Here is a 12,143-nt window from a genome sequence, read left to right as displayed (position 1 = left end):
GAGGCCCTGCTGGGGAGGGGGAAGAGAGAGAGACAGGGGGGAAGGGGTCCTGGGGAAGGCTCTTCTGGGGAGGGGACAGAGGGGGGGAGGACCTGCTGGGGAGAAGGGAGAGAGACAGGGGGCAGGGGGTCCTGAGGGAGGCCCTGCTGGGGAGGAGGGAGAGAGAGAGACAGGGGGGAGGTGGTCCTGGGGAAGGATCTGCTGGGGAGGGGAGAGAGAGGGGGGAGGACCTGCTGGGGAGGGGGGAGGGCAGAGCCAGAGCAAGATGGAGCAACGACTCACATGCACCCAGCCTTCCATCATTTAACCCTCTGTGAGGACCCTTATTAGCCCCATTTTAAAGAGGACAAATTGAGGCTAGCTAATAGTTGGTGTCAGAGGAAGGCAGATCTTAACTCCCAGTCCTAGGAGCTGGCCCTAAAATAGTCCCTGCCCTCAGGGAGCTTACTTGGGGTGGGGGGACAGATAATGCAATTATTCAACAATTCAGATAATGCAAAACCCTCCTGGTCAGGCTAAGCAGGAGCCCAGAGAACAGAGGAAAATACGGGAAGGCTTCCTGTAGGAAATGCCTTCAAGGGCACTAGGGCATCCAGAGCAGAAAGGGGCCCTAAGAATCTAGCCTGGTTTTCTTTTCCTGAGGAAACTGAGGCTGATTTGCCTGAGGTTAGATGATGGTAACTGGCAGGGTCAGGATTTGTATGTGCCAGCTGACAGCCCAATCCAGGCTCTTTCCATTGGGACCAAGGGTAGAGCAAATTCGAACCCAAGTCTTCTGAGTCCCCACCCACAGCTCTTCCCCTCACATTAGGTGCTGTTATCTTGGACACAATCTTATTAAAAGGGAGCTGGCTTCCTGGAAAGGGTTTTTTTTCCTCCCTTTTTGGAAAAGGGCTCATGATGTAATGGAAAATTTTTTAAAAAACAGAACTTGTCGTTTGAATCTTGGCCTTCCCTGTTGACACTTACTACCTATGCCCGACCCTGACCAAGGCGCCCTCCCTTTCTGAGCCCCCCACCTGCAAAACAAGGGCGAAGTCACATCACATTAACAACAGGGTGGTTGTTTGTACACCATAAAATGAATCGCTCTGGGCTATTTTAGCAGAAAAGCCGTGTAGGGCATCTGGGAACTGTCCAAGGACTGGAAGGGCCCTCACAGGGAAGAGGGATGATGGGCTCTGTCCTCCTTGGCTTAGAGGGTTGAAGTAGATGGAAGAAATGGGAAGGAGCTTCAGGGTAGACTGAGGCTTTCTAGGAGGAAGTTTCTATCAGAGTGGTCCCGAGAGTGGAATGGGCCTGCCCCTCACAGCAGGGTTTCAAGGAGCCCTTGCTAGGGATGAAGTCTAGCTCAGGTAGGCAGGATGAGACTGTCTTTGGAGATCTTGTCCCACTCACAGGTAACTTACCCTCTGAGACTCAGTTTCCTCATCTGTTATACGGGATAACAGCTACAGTAAAAATGCTTTATAAGTGTCTACCATTGTCACATAAATCACCCCTTCAGCAGCCATTGACAAAAGGCATATTGTTTAGGGAGATACTCCAAGGCATTGCTGGGTGTCACGGAAACTCACCCAGCCACCCACCACTAACAGATGATCAGTGGTTCATACAAAAATACAGATAGCAGCTCTTGTAGTGGAGAACTCCCCATCCATTGGGGAGAGGTGTGTGAATGTAAAGGAATTATCATGTCATATGAAACAAGCGATGGGGATGTTTCAGAGAATCGCGAGAATAATCATCATGATGTTATGTAATATAAAATACAGACTATAAACAAAACTATATATTCTATAAACACAATGTAACATCACTACAGAGAAGGTGACTGTCATACTGACAAACAGAATAGTCACTAGCATTTAGAACACCACACTAGGCTTCATAAAGCCCTTTACAATGACCTGGAAGGTAGACGTCACCCTCATTTGGTCCCATCTGACTCTTCATTGACCCTATTTGGGGTTTTCTCAACAGAGTGCTTTTGCCATTTCCTTCCCCAGCTCACTTTCCAGATGAGGAAACTGAGGCAAGAAGGGTTAAGTGACTTGCCCAGGATCACACAGTTAGCGTCTAGATTTGAACCCAGGTCTTCCTGACTCCAGGTCTTTCCCTCTACCCACTCTGCTGGGAAAACTTGTATGAACTGATGCAGAGGGAGGTGGGGCGGAAAATGTTATAAGACAAACAACACTGAAACTGAAGGACGCATGAGGAACACTGTCCATCCCCCGTCAGAGAAGGGACAGCCACAGGTGCACCATCTGGCCGGCATTTCTGGCCCCAGCCAATGTGGGAATCAGTTCTGCTTGGCTGTGCGTATTTGTTATGAGGGTTATTCTTCCTTTTTCCCAGTGGAGGGGAATGTGGGAGAGGGAACCATAGATACTTGTTAATTAAAAAATATAATAACACCCCAATCATCAGCCAGGTACTGAGGCCCATAGCTCTGCTCTCAATTGCATCTGCTGAGTGGGAACGGCTTTATCCTGGGACCTTATGACCCTCCCCTCGGCACTTCTAGGCCCTTAATTAATGCTTGTTCATGGATTGAGCAAAATTCATGAGAGGTGTCCAGCCCTGGAGATACAAAGGACAAGACCATCCTTCCCCTCAAGAACCTTCTGTTCTACTGGAGGAGGTGACTGGCCTGGCTCTCGAGAAGCACCCCCTAGCATGATGCCCTGGGTATGAACCCCCATGGGCTCCTGGCAACTGCCCCTCTTTGTTCTCCATAATCAGGAAGAGAAGAGAGAGGCTTCTGAGAACACCTACCCTCACCTGCTGCCAACAAAGGAAGCCCCAAGGAAGTAACTGGACCAGCAGCAAACATGGCCTCAGGGGGGTTTCTATCAGATTTCTAGTGGGGCTACAATTCCCCAAGACTGAGACAAATTGTCTTGCTTACAGATTCTTGGAGTGAGGCAGGCACAGCAGGTCACCCAGTGCATGCTGTAGACCCAGGAACCTTCCTTAACCTGGTCTTGCCCCACCCCACCCTACTCCCTCCCCTGCCTTTCCCTTTCTCTGGGGCCTTTAAAAACACCCCTATCCAAAGCAGCCAGCTCAGCAGATCTGGGGTGTTATCTTGGGGCTGGATCTAGGCACAGCCCTGGGCAGGCCTCTGGCCCAGTTGCTGTGGGGGGAGGAAAGCCAGAGAAGCTATGACCCCTGCCTGATAGAAGCAGGAGTGAGATGCGGGTAGGGGCCTTGAGATGAAGGACTCCAACTACAGAAGGCCCCAGCCAACCAGGCACAGAACCAACAGCTGAAAGGGCCCTCAGTGGCCTCCAGACACTGGCGACATCAGGTCTATTGATGTCTATTGGCTCTATTGAGGCACCTTCCCCCCACTGGTCCTGGTTCTACTCTGAGGCCTACGACCCTCCTCCATGTGTCAGCCCCTCACATGGCTGATGAGACCCCTCATGGGCTCCTCCTCTTCTCCAGGCTCATCTCCCCAGCCCTTTGCATCGATCCTTCCATGAAAGGAGCTCGGGGCCCTCAATCACCCTGGTTGTCTTCCTCTGGCCACTCTCCCGATTGAGAACGTCCTTCCTAAGACACCAAACACAACACTGGGAGAAGGGGTGGTGACCAGAGCAGGTCTAGGCACACGCTTGCCCTCTCCTTTCTGGAAACTATGAGGGATGCCAAGGCCACTGCACCTACTCACACTGTGGTCTCCTAACAGGCACAGTTCTGTCCCCTGGATCTTTCTCAGTCAAACTGCGGTCTATCTATGATACCCCTTTGAGCATCATGGACCCCAAAAGGTCTGGTATGATTTCACCATTTTAAAGACCAACCCACAAATATTTGTTAAATGTCTTCATGCTAGGCACTGGGCAAGGGGTTAAAGAGATAAAGAAAAATAAAATGAACCAGTTGCTATCCCCCAAAAGCTTACATTTTATGGGAGAAAACCAGGTGGAAACTGAGGGTACCCTAGGGGTCACGGAAGTAGTAAGGGGCAGGATGGGAGGGGAATCCAAGAACTCCAAATGAGGAGTTTTAAGATCCACTTAGTTCCAGCCTATTGCAGTGCTTTGTAAACCGTTTGGCATAAGACAAACGTCATGTTTATTTCTAAGATCATCAGCTACAAGTCGGAGGCTTCCTGGCCTGCTCTGGAGGCCAGGATTGGGGGAGTGGAGAGGAGCAGTCCAGCCTAGGGAGGCCACACCGATAGGAGACCAGACAGGGCCATGCTGAGCAGCTGCTCAGGCCTAGGCTCTCCCAGCTGGGCAGGGCAGCTGGCATCCTCCCCATCCTGTCCTCCAATCTGACCCCCCCACACCTGCCTGCCCCATGCCTTCCTCTTATACACAAGAGCAGAAAGAGGGAGAAGTGGGTCACACACGGAGGCGCCTAAAGCCTCCCTCCTACTTCCCCCTTTGCTTCCTCTTCCTGTCCCCTGGGGTAGGGGAGGCTGGGCTGGCTGCCCAGGGCCCACAAACTGACCAGGGAGCTAAGGCCCCAGGGCACAGCTCTGAGTCAGCCTTCAGAGGTAGCTAGAAAGGACCTTAGGGATGACCTCATCTAACCCCCTCCCTCATTCTACAGAGGAGGAAACTGAGGCTCAGGGATGTGACCTTATTAACTCAAGGTCACAAAGCTAGAAAATGGTGGCTAAGGGACTCCCAACTCAGGTGAGCCCCATCTCATGCCAAAGGACTGGCCACATGGGCCTCAAGAGGGGGACGTCTTGTCTGTCACGGCCAGCCACGCTACCATCCTCACCCAAGCAGTGAGGAGAAGCAGGGCTTGGCCCAAGGCTCACCAGAAGGGGAAGAGGGACAGTAACTTAAGCCAGCATGAGCTATTGTTATCCCCCATCTACAGATCGCAAAACTGAGGCTAGGAAAGGGTAAGCCAGTGAGTGTCTGAAGTGGGATTTGAACTCAGGTCTTCCCAACTCCAAGACCACTGGTCTATATGCTGCAGGTACAAATATGCTTCTTCAAACCCAGCCCTCAGCACACTGCTGAATGTGGCAGTTACTGTGAACTCTCCTGGCTACTGGTGCTGAGAGTGGCCTGGCCTAAGCGGCAGGAGGACCTCTTCCCTCCCCTGACAGCGCTCCCAGAAACATACATGTTTGTGGGGTGATACGGTGGACATTGTGGAGGGCCTGAAGTCAGGAAGACTCATCTCCCTGAGTTCAAATCTGGTCTCCCTCACTAGTTGTGTAACCCTGGGCAAGTCACTGCGCCCTGTTTGCCTCAGTTTCCCCATCTGTAAAATAAGCCAGAGAAAGAAATGTCAAACCACTCCAGTATCTCTGCCAAGAAAACCCCAAGGTGGGGGGGTCATGGAGAGTCAGATATGACTGAAAAATGACTGAATAAGATTAAAACAAAACCACAAACAGTTGTGGGAGGGAGACAGTCTCCAGCCTTACTAAGCTCCCGGTTCTTAGGAAACAGGAGGAAACATGGGGAAAGCCATCGACTAGGGTCAGCCTGTTAGCTCCTGTCCCCGAAGCTCCCCACTTGTGTCTTCTCCTCCCCTGGGCACTTCCTCTTTCCAGAAGCAGCAGCAAGCCAACCCCTCCCTCCCCCAGAGCTCCAGTCCCACAGATCCAGGAAGGGCCCACTCAGGCCTCCAGCAGGGGCTGGGCTCTCTTTGGGCAACAAGGAGAGGGAGGAGGGGGATGGAATGCAGAGCTTGTCCATCCCAAGTGAGAGCCTGTCTCTTGGCAGCCTCCGCTGGGGCACTGGGGGACACAAGGAGGGAGAGAGGGATCTTCCAGACCAGGCTGATGGCCAGAGTCCAGAGAGGCATCTGCTCACGCCCTGACAGAGAAGCAGCAGGTGGGAGCCCCAGACACTTTCACTAAGTCTACCAAGGGTCCTGTGAGCAGTAAGCACAAGGACAAGGGGGAGAATGGGTTTTCTTGGGTATTCAACGTTGGCAACGCCCCTTCCTTACAAAGGCCCAGTAAAGAAGGCATTAGAGTGGTTACCTCCATTTCACTGATGGAGAAACTGAGACCCAGAGGATGAAGTAACCCTGGTCCATGGGATCAGACTATCCACTGGGCCCTGGAATATTCTCCACAAGTAATGTCCGCACAGCATGAGCCCTTAGGGCAGAGGAGATCAGAGCTAGGAGGGGCCTCAGAACAGGGAATGTCAGGGCTGGGAGGGGGCTTTAGAACAGGAATATCAGAGGTGGGAAGGGTCCTAGAACAGGGAATATCATAGAACAGGATAGGTTCATAATAGAACAGGAGGGGTCTTAGAACAGAGAGTATCAGGGCTGGGAGGGGTCTTAGAACAGGGAATGGCAGGGCTGACAGATGTCTTAGAACAGGGGATGTCAGAGCTGGGAGGGGCCTCAGAACAGGGAATGTCAGGGCTGGGAGGGATCTTAGAACAAAGAATATCAGGGCTGGGAGGGGTCTTAGAACAGGGGATGTCAGAGCTGGGAGGGACCTCAGAACAGGGAATGTCAGAGCTGGGAGGGGTCTTAGAACAGAGAATGGCAGGGCTAGAAGGGCCCCTAGAACATGGAACATCAAAGACAGAAGGGTTGTCATCACATATAATCTAGTCTAATGCCCTCATATTCTAGATGAAACAGAAGACCAAGAAAACTTGCTCAGGGCCAGTCCCCAGGTGTTCATTACAGCAGAAAAGTTCTCACAGCAGAAATAGTTGGTCAGGGACCCTGAGAACAGACCTTGGGAGAGGGGTTTCCACCACCACCTCTCCCTCTTGTCCCCTCACTGCCTGGGAAGGGGACAAAGCTCAGGAACAAACATCCAGCCATCAGAAAGTTTCCAAACGTATCTAAGGGAAATTCTCTGCCTGTGAATGGGGCTGCTGCATCGCCATGAGCTTTCTGGCCCTGCTGGGGGTGGCCCTTGGGGACAAGCTCTCTTCTAGAGAGTCAAGAAGACAGTGGGACTTGAGGTAATGGGGGAAAGGACTGGAGGCAGTCCTCCAACAAACATCTCAAGCCCAATTCCCCTGGGTCCTGGCAAGTTCCCACCGATCTCCATGGCTCCCAGGGCAAAGTTTGAGGATCAAGGACCTTCCAAGCCACTGTAGCCAGAGCTCCCAGCCTCCCCACCCCCCAGCCTGTCCCCAAGAGATCAGGTTACCTTGAGTTGCTCCACAAAGTAAATATAGCCCCAGTACAGGCCTGTTAACTCAAAATAAACAGCCCCACACCACCAAGTGAGCCAAAGGCCTATGGAGAGCCATGCAAGCTTCACTGAGGTGGGGAAGAGGGGCCCAAGGTGCCCCCCCAAGCAAGGCTCTTCCCTCTATGTCCCAGCTGGGCAGGAGCTGGCCAGAGATGCCCACCAGACAAACTTCACACCGTAAAGAACATGGCTGTCCTTCATCTGCCACTCCCTACCCTATTTCCCTGTCTATCCTCTTCTCCCCACAGGCACCTCAGGTACTAGTGACCTCCATAAAACCATAGACTTAGGGCAGGAAAGGTCCTCAGAGGCCATCTACTCCCACACCTTCATTTTTCAGAATGGGAAACTGAGGCTCAGAGAAATAACTGCTCAGGATCTTGGGGGGGACACCATGTCCACCCCCATCATGAGAAATGGTATAGCAGAAAGAAGGTTATATTTGAAGTCAAAAGGCCAGGTTCAAATCTCAACTCCGTTACCTAGTAATCTTGGGCAAGCTGCTTCATCTAGTGCTTAGACTTTGGCGCTTCTCCACTGTGGTCTGGGTTTGGTTGCTGGTCAGGGAAGTGAAGTCTCTTTGGGGACGTTGCATGGTGGGCAGAGTGTGGAACTTAGAGTCTGGATGACCTGGGTTCAAATACCACCTGCAAAAGGAGGGGCTGGCCTCCAAGGTCCCTTCCGGTGCTAAATCTTATTATTCAATGATGAAAAAATGCCCAGCTCTAAACCTGGGAAGGCAAGGATCTCTAGGGAATGAAAATGCCATACATTCAATCATTCAAATGTGTCTTCCCCACCACCACACCCTGGTAGGGAAGGCTAATATTCTTCCCATTTTACAGATGGGGAAACCCAGGCTCAGAGAGATGGAACACTTGACCAGGACCACCCAACCAGCGAGTGACGAAGCAGGACCAGGATCCAGCTCCTTCTGCTGCATTCAGCCCATTCAAACAATGACTGCTGGCGTGATGCCGGGTATTAAGGAAAGAGTTGGGTACCTGGTACACTGCTCTCCTTCCTGAAATGACTGGGTTTACCAAACTATATGGAGAGGCAGCCCTAGCTTTGTGCAGAGTGCTGGATCTGGGAGTCAGGGCAACCTGGGGGCAAACATCCCCGACCGGCTGTGTGACACCGACCAAGTCACTGGGCTCTCTGAGCCTGTTTACTCACCCGGAAAATGGGGACAATAAAGGGGGTGTGGCTGTGAGGGTCAAATGAGGTCACCTAAAGGGTTCTGCAAAATTCAAATTGCTATGAAAAGTATACTGAGGCACTGTTAAATGTCTTACTCTGTGAACTCTCTTCAACTGAAAGGTAAAAGCTTCCTGAGGGTAGGGAATGTTCAATCACGGTCTCATAGGGCGCCTTTCGTGATAGGTACTTTATAAATGTTTGGGGGACAGGGACACAATGACTACATTCCCAATGATCAAATCAAAACCTGGGTGTACCCCACCAGGCTCCTGATACTGTACAGACCTCAGAGGTCTCAAGTCACTAATAGGGAAGAACTTGGGCGGCCAGGTGGTGCAGTGAGTAAAGCGCTGGCCCCAGAGTCAGGAGGACCTGGGTTCGGATCCGGCCTCAGACACTTAAAACCCACACAAAAAAACTAGGGCAAGTTACTTAACCCCAACTGCCCTTCAAAAAGGCAAAAAAAAAAAAAAAATAGAGTAGAACTTGCTTCCAAGAATCAAAAAACCTAAGAGCATCCCTAGGTCATCGTGGCTGTACTCGGCCTCCACCACACACCTGACCAGCTCTCATCCATCCTTAGATGGAAGAACCTGCATAAAGAGGGAACCTTCTCTGCCCCCTAGACACTGGATAGTATGATGCTTATTAGGGATGTCTGTTGTTCAGGAATTTTAATCAACTGACAAGCATTTATTAAGCACCTACTATATTCCAGGCACTGTTCGAGGTATGCAAGGGGTTAGCCTAGAAGGCTTCTAAGATCTTTTTTTAACTTGGAGATTCCAAGCTTAGCGTGATTCAAACACCTCCCTGACCTCTGACCAGGTGCCTCAGTTTCTCCATCTGTCAGATGGGGATAGCAGCATTTATACTGCCTATTTTATGGGGGTGGGTGGGGTGAGGAGGGAGTGCTTTTTAATCCCCAACGCTCTATAGAAACACGGGCTGTCAATAAGAATTCAACAATATGACCTCACTATGAGTCACCAGAGTAATGTGGAAGCCAAGAAGCCAAATTGACTTCAGGCTGCACCGTGAGACATGTTCAGTTCTGGGGACCTAGGCTGAGGAAGGACACTTAAGCTGGTGTCCAAAGGCCGGTGACCAGGAGTGGGGTAGGTTTCAATACCATGTCTCGTGAGGTCGGCTGGAGGAAGTGGGAATGTGGAAGGCCGAGGGGCCCAAGGAAGGAATTGGAACTCTCTCCAAGCACTTCAGAGGCTGTCACGTGGAGGGAGGCCCATCTGCTCGGCCCCATAGAACAGAACTCAGAGCCATGGGGGGGAAGATGTTGGAAGATGTCAAGAGGCAGCCTTGTGAGAAAAGACATGGTCCTGCCTGCTGGCTGGCCCCAAGTGAAAGCCCAGCCTGGATGACAGGGTGTTGTAGGGGACTTTCTGTTCAGGCATGCAGCAGACCAGTTGAGCTCTGAAGTTCCTTGTGATTATTATTCTAAACACTTCCTAGGCCAGAGCTCACCCCTCCACTGTAGGACCATAGATCAAGAGCTAGAAAGGGATCTTTGCTCATCAGATCTATCTGTCTATCAGATTTATTCTACAGACGAATAAATGAGGCCTTGAGTTGAATGACTTGATCAAGGTCACACAGGTAACAAGTGGCAAGGCCAAGATTTGAACTAGGGTCTTGAGCCTCCCACGTTCAGCATTCTTTCCACTCTCCTCCCATCTTACATTTACTGCCAGGCTTTTCCCTTCTAAATCTTTTCTCAGAGCTATTCTAGGCAACTTCCCACCTGGCCCTGGGAATGAGTGGAGGCCATCAGGGGAGGGAGGGAATAATCCAAAAGTAATTTATGTTTGGGGTTTGGAATGTGCACACTTCGCTTCCTAATTTTGTTCGGCTTAGGCTACCTTTACGCTGCCTTGGCCTTCCCCCACTGACTGCCGGGTGGCTGTCGGTCAGATCTGCCCTCACCAGGAGGTGGGCACAGGGGAGGGGGAATTGTTCTCCCCCACCCCCCGGGTAGATAGAGGCCCAGGGTGAAGAGATGGCCCAGCATGGAGTCAATGGATAGAGGGTGAGTGAGGGGGCAAGGAGAAAATGCAGGGCCATAAAGACTCAACCCCCACCCCCAACTAACTCACCAACCTTGGCCAACTACTGTGTCCATCATCGTAACATAAGCTCGAAGACTAAGAGCTGGAAGGGGCCTTGGATGGCATCTAGTTCAATCTTCTTATTTTTCAGAGACAGAAACCGAGGCCTACAGAGGAAGAGTGTCCCAGGGCTAGAATTCAAACCCAGGGCCTCTAACCCAGAGCTGATGCCCCTGCTACTGTCCCAGACCAACCAGCTGGTACTTCAGAGGCAAGAATGCCTGGCTGGGGCAGACTGACCAACAATAAGCCACCTGGCCATTGACCCCTCTCATTTTGGAGATGAGAAACTGAGGCCCAGGGAGATGAACCTCACCCTGGCTATAATCCTCCAGGGCGGGATCTGAACCTCTTCCAAGTTGGCAAAGTACTTTACAGACATGATCTCATTTGATCCCCACAACAAGCCTGGAAGGGAGATAATGCCAGTCTTATCGTCCTAATTTTAAGGATGAGACAGAGAGGTTGTGGTTTGCCTCAGGATCACAGGCAGGGGGGACGTTGGCAGGTTCATAGATTCAGAGGGGGCCTGAGAGGCCATTCAGTCCTCATTTTACAGATGAGAAACTGAGGTCAAGAGTGGTTAAGAGACCTGCCCAGAGGTAGGCAGCTAGTGTCTGAGGGCAGCATTTGAACCCAGGCTTTCCTGATTCCAAGTTCAGCACCCTAACCACTACACTATCCTGTCTAACACTCTTGTACCAGCCCTTAGCACTGTGCCAGGTGCACATTAAATGCTTATAAAAGCACCCAAAGGCTCTGACTGAGAGCCACCTCTGACATAGTCAGTCTCTGACCCATCCCTGCTATGATGCTGGGTAAGCCTCTTCTATCTCTAAGGCTAGGAGTAGATAAACCTATACTGGGGGGGTTCCTCATATATCAAGGAAGTCCTTCTACCAGCTGCCCACTTGTGCCAAATACCAAGCAGGGGAAGCCAAAGCCCAAGCCCTGGGCCTGAGCAAGGGTTTGGTCTCTGGCTGCCTCTTCTCATCTGTGCTGATTCTGAGGGCCTCCACTGGGGGCAGGATGCCAGAATCCTTGCCAGGACATCCTGATCCTTCACTCCCAAAGGCAGGACCTGAGCAGCTCCCAGGCCCTGCACAGAACAGGAATTCTGTCTGCTGACCAGCCCATCCTGGACAGAAAGCAGAGACCTAAAAGGGGGTGGCCAAAGGGCACATGGCAGGCCAGAGAAACAGCATGCCGTTAACCCTTCCCCTGTGGAGGCTGAATCTTTCTGTCTCCTCAACAGAAACTCCCAAACCTTCAAACCCATCAAGCATCCCCCAAGTCTGGGGAAGGAAAGGAGCCCTCATACAATCCTGGCAAACAGTGAAACTTGCAAGTTATAAGTACTATGCCCATTTTATGGATGGAGAAGCTGAGGCTCAGAGAAAGTATGGTCTAGACCACCACTGGACCGACCAGGTGAACACCTAAATAAATCCCTTCCAGGGGCAGCTAGGTGGTGCAGTGAATAGAGCATTAGCCCTGGAGTCAGGAGGACCTGAGTTCAAATTTGGCCTCAGACACTTAACACTTACTAGCAGTGTGACCTTGAGCAAGTCACTTAACCCCAATTGCCCTGCCCTTTCCCCTCCAAAAAAAAAATTTCTTTAAAGGGAAAAAAATAAATAAATAAATCCCTTCCA

At 51.3% G+C, this 12,143-nt stretch overlaps 1 protein-coding gene across 1 annotated transcript in view; it reads right to left on the bottom strand.

Moving 5' to 3' along the window:
* Positions 1–12,143, bottom strand: part of LOC138156430 (calcium release-activated calcium channel protein 1) — a 20,868-nt gene that overhangs the window by 1,460 nt on the left and 7,265 nt on the right. The gene's annotated exons all lie outside the window — the stretch shown is intronic.

The sequence above is a fragment of the Petaurus breviceps genome, unplaced genomic scaffold, assembly GCF_028583685.1.
Source record: "Petaurus breviceps papuanus isolate PSGF00001 unplaced genomic scaffold, PetGlider_PUasm1.0 99, whole genome shotgun sequence".
Classification (NCBI taxonomy): domain Eukaryota; kingdom Metazoa; phylum Chordata; class Mammalia; order Diprotodontia; family Petauridae; genus Petaurus; species Petaurus breviceps.
This window is presented reverse-complemented; position numbering and strand designations above follow the sequence as displayed.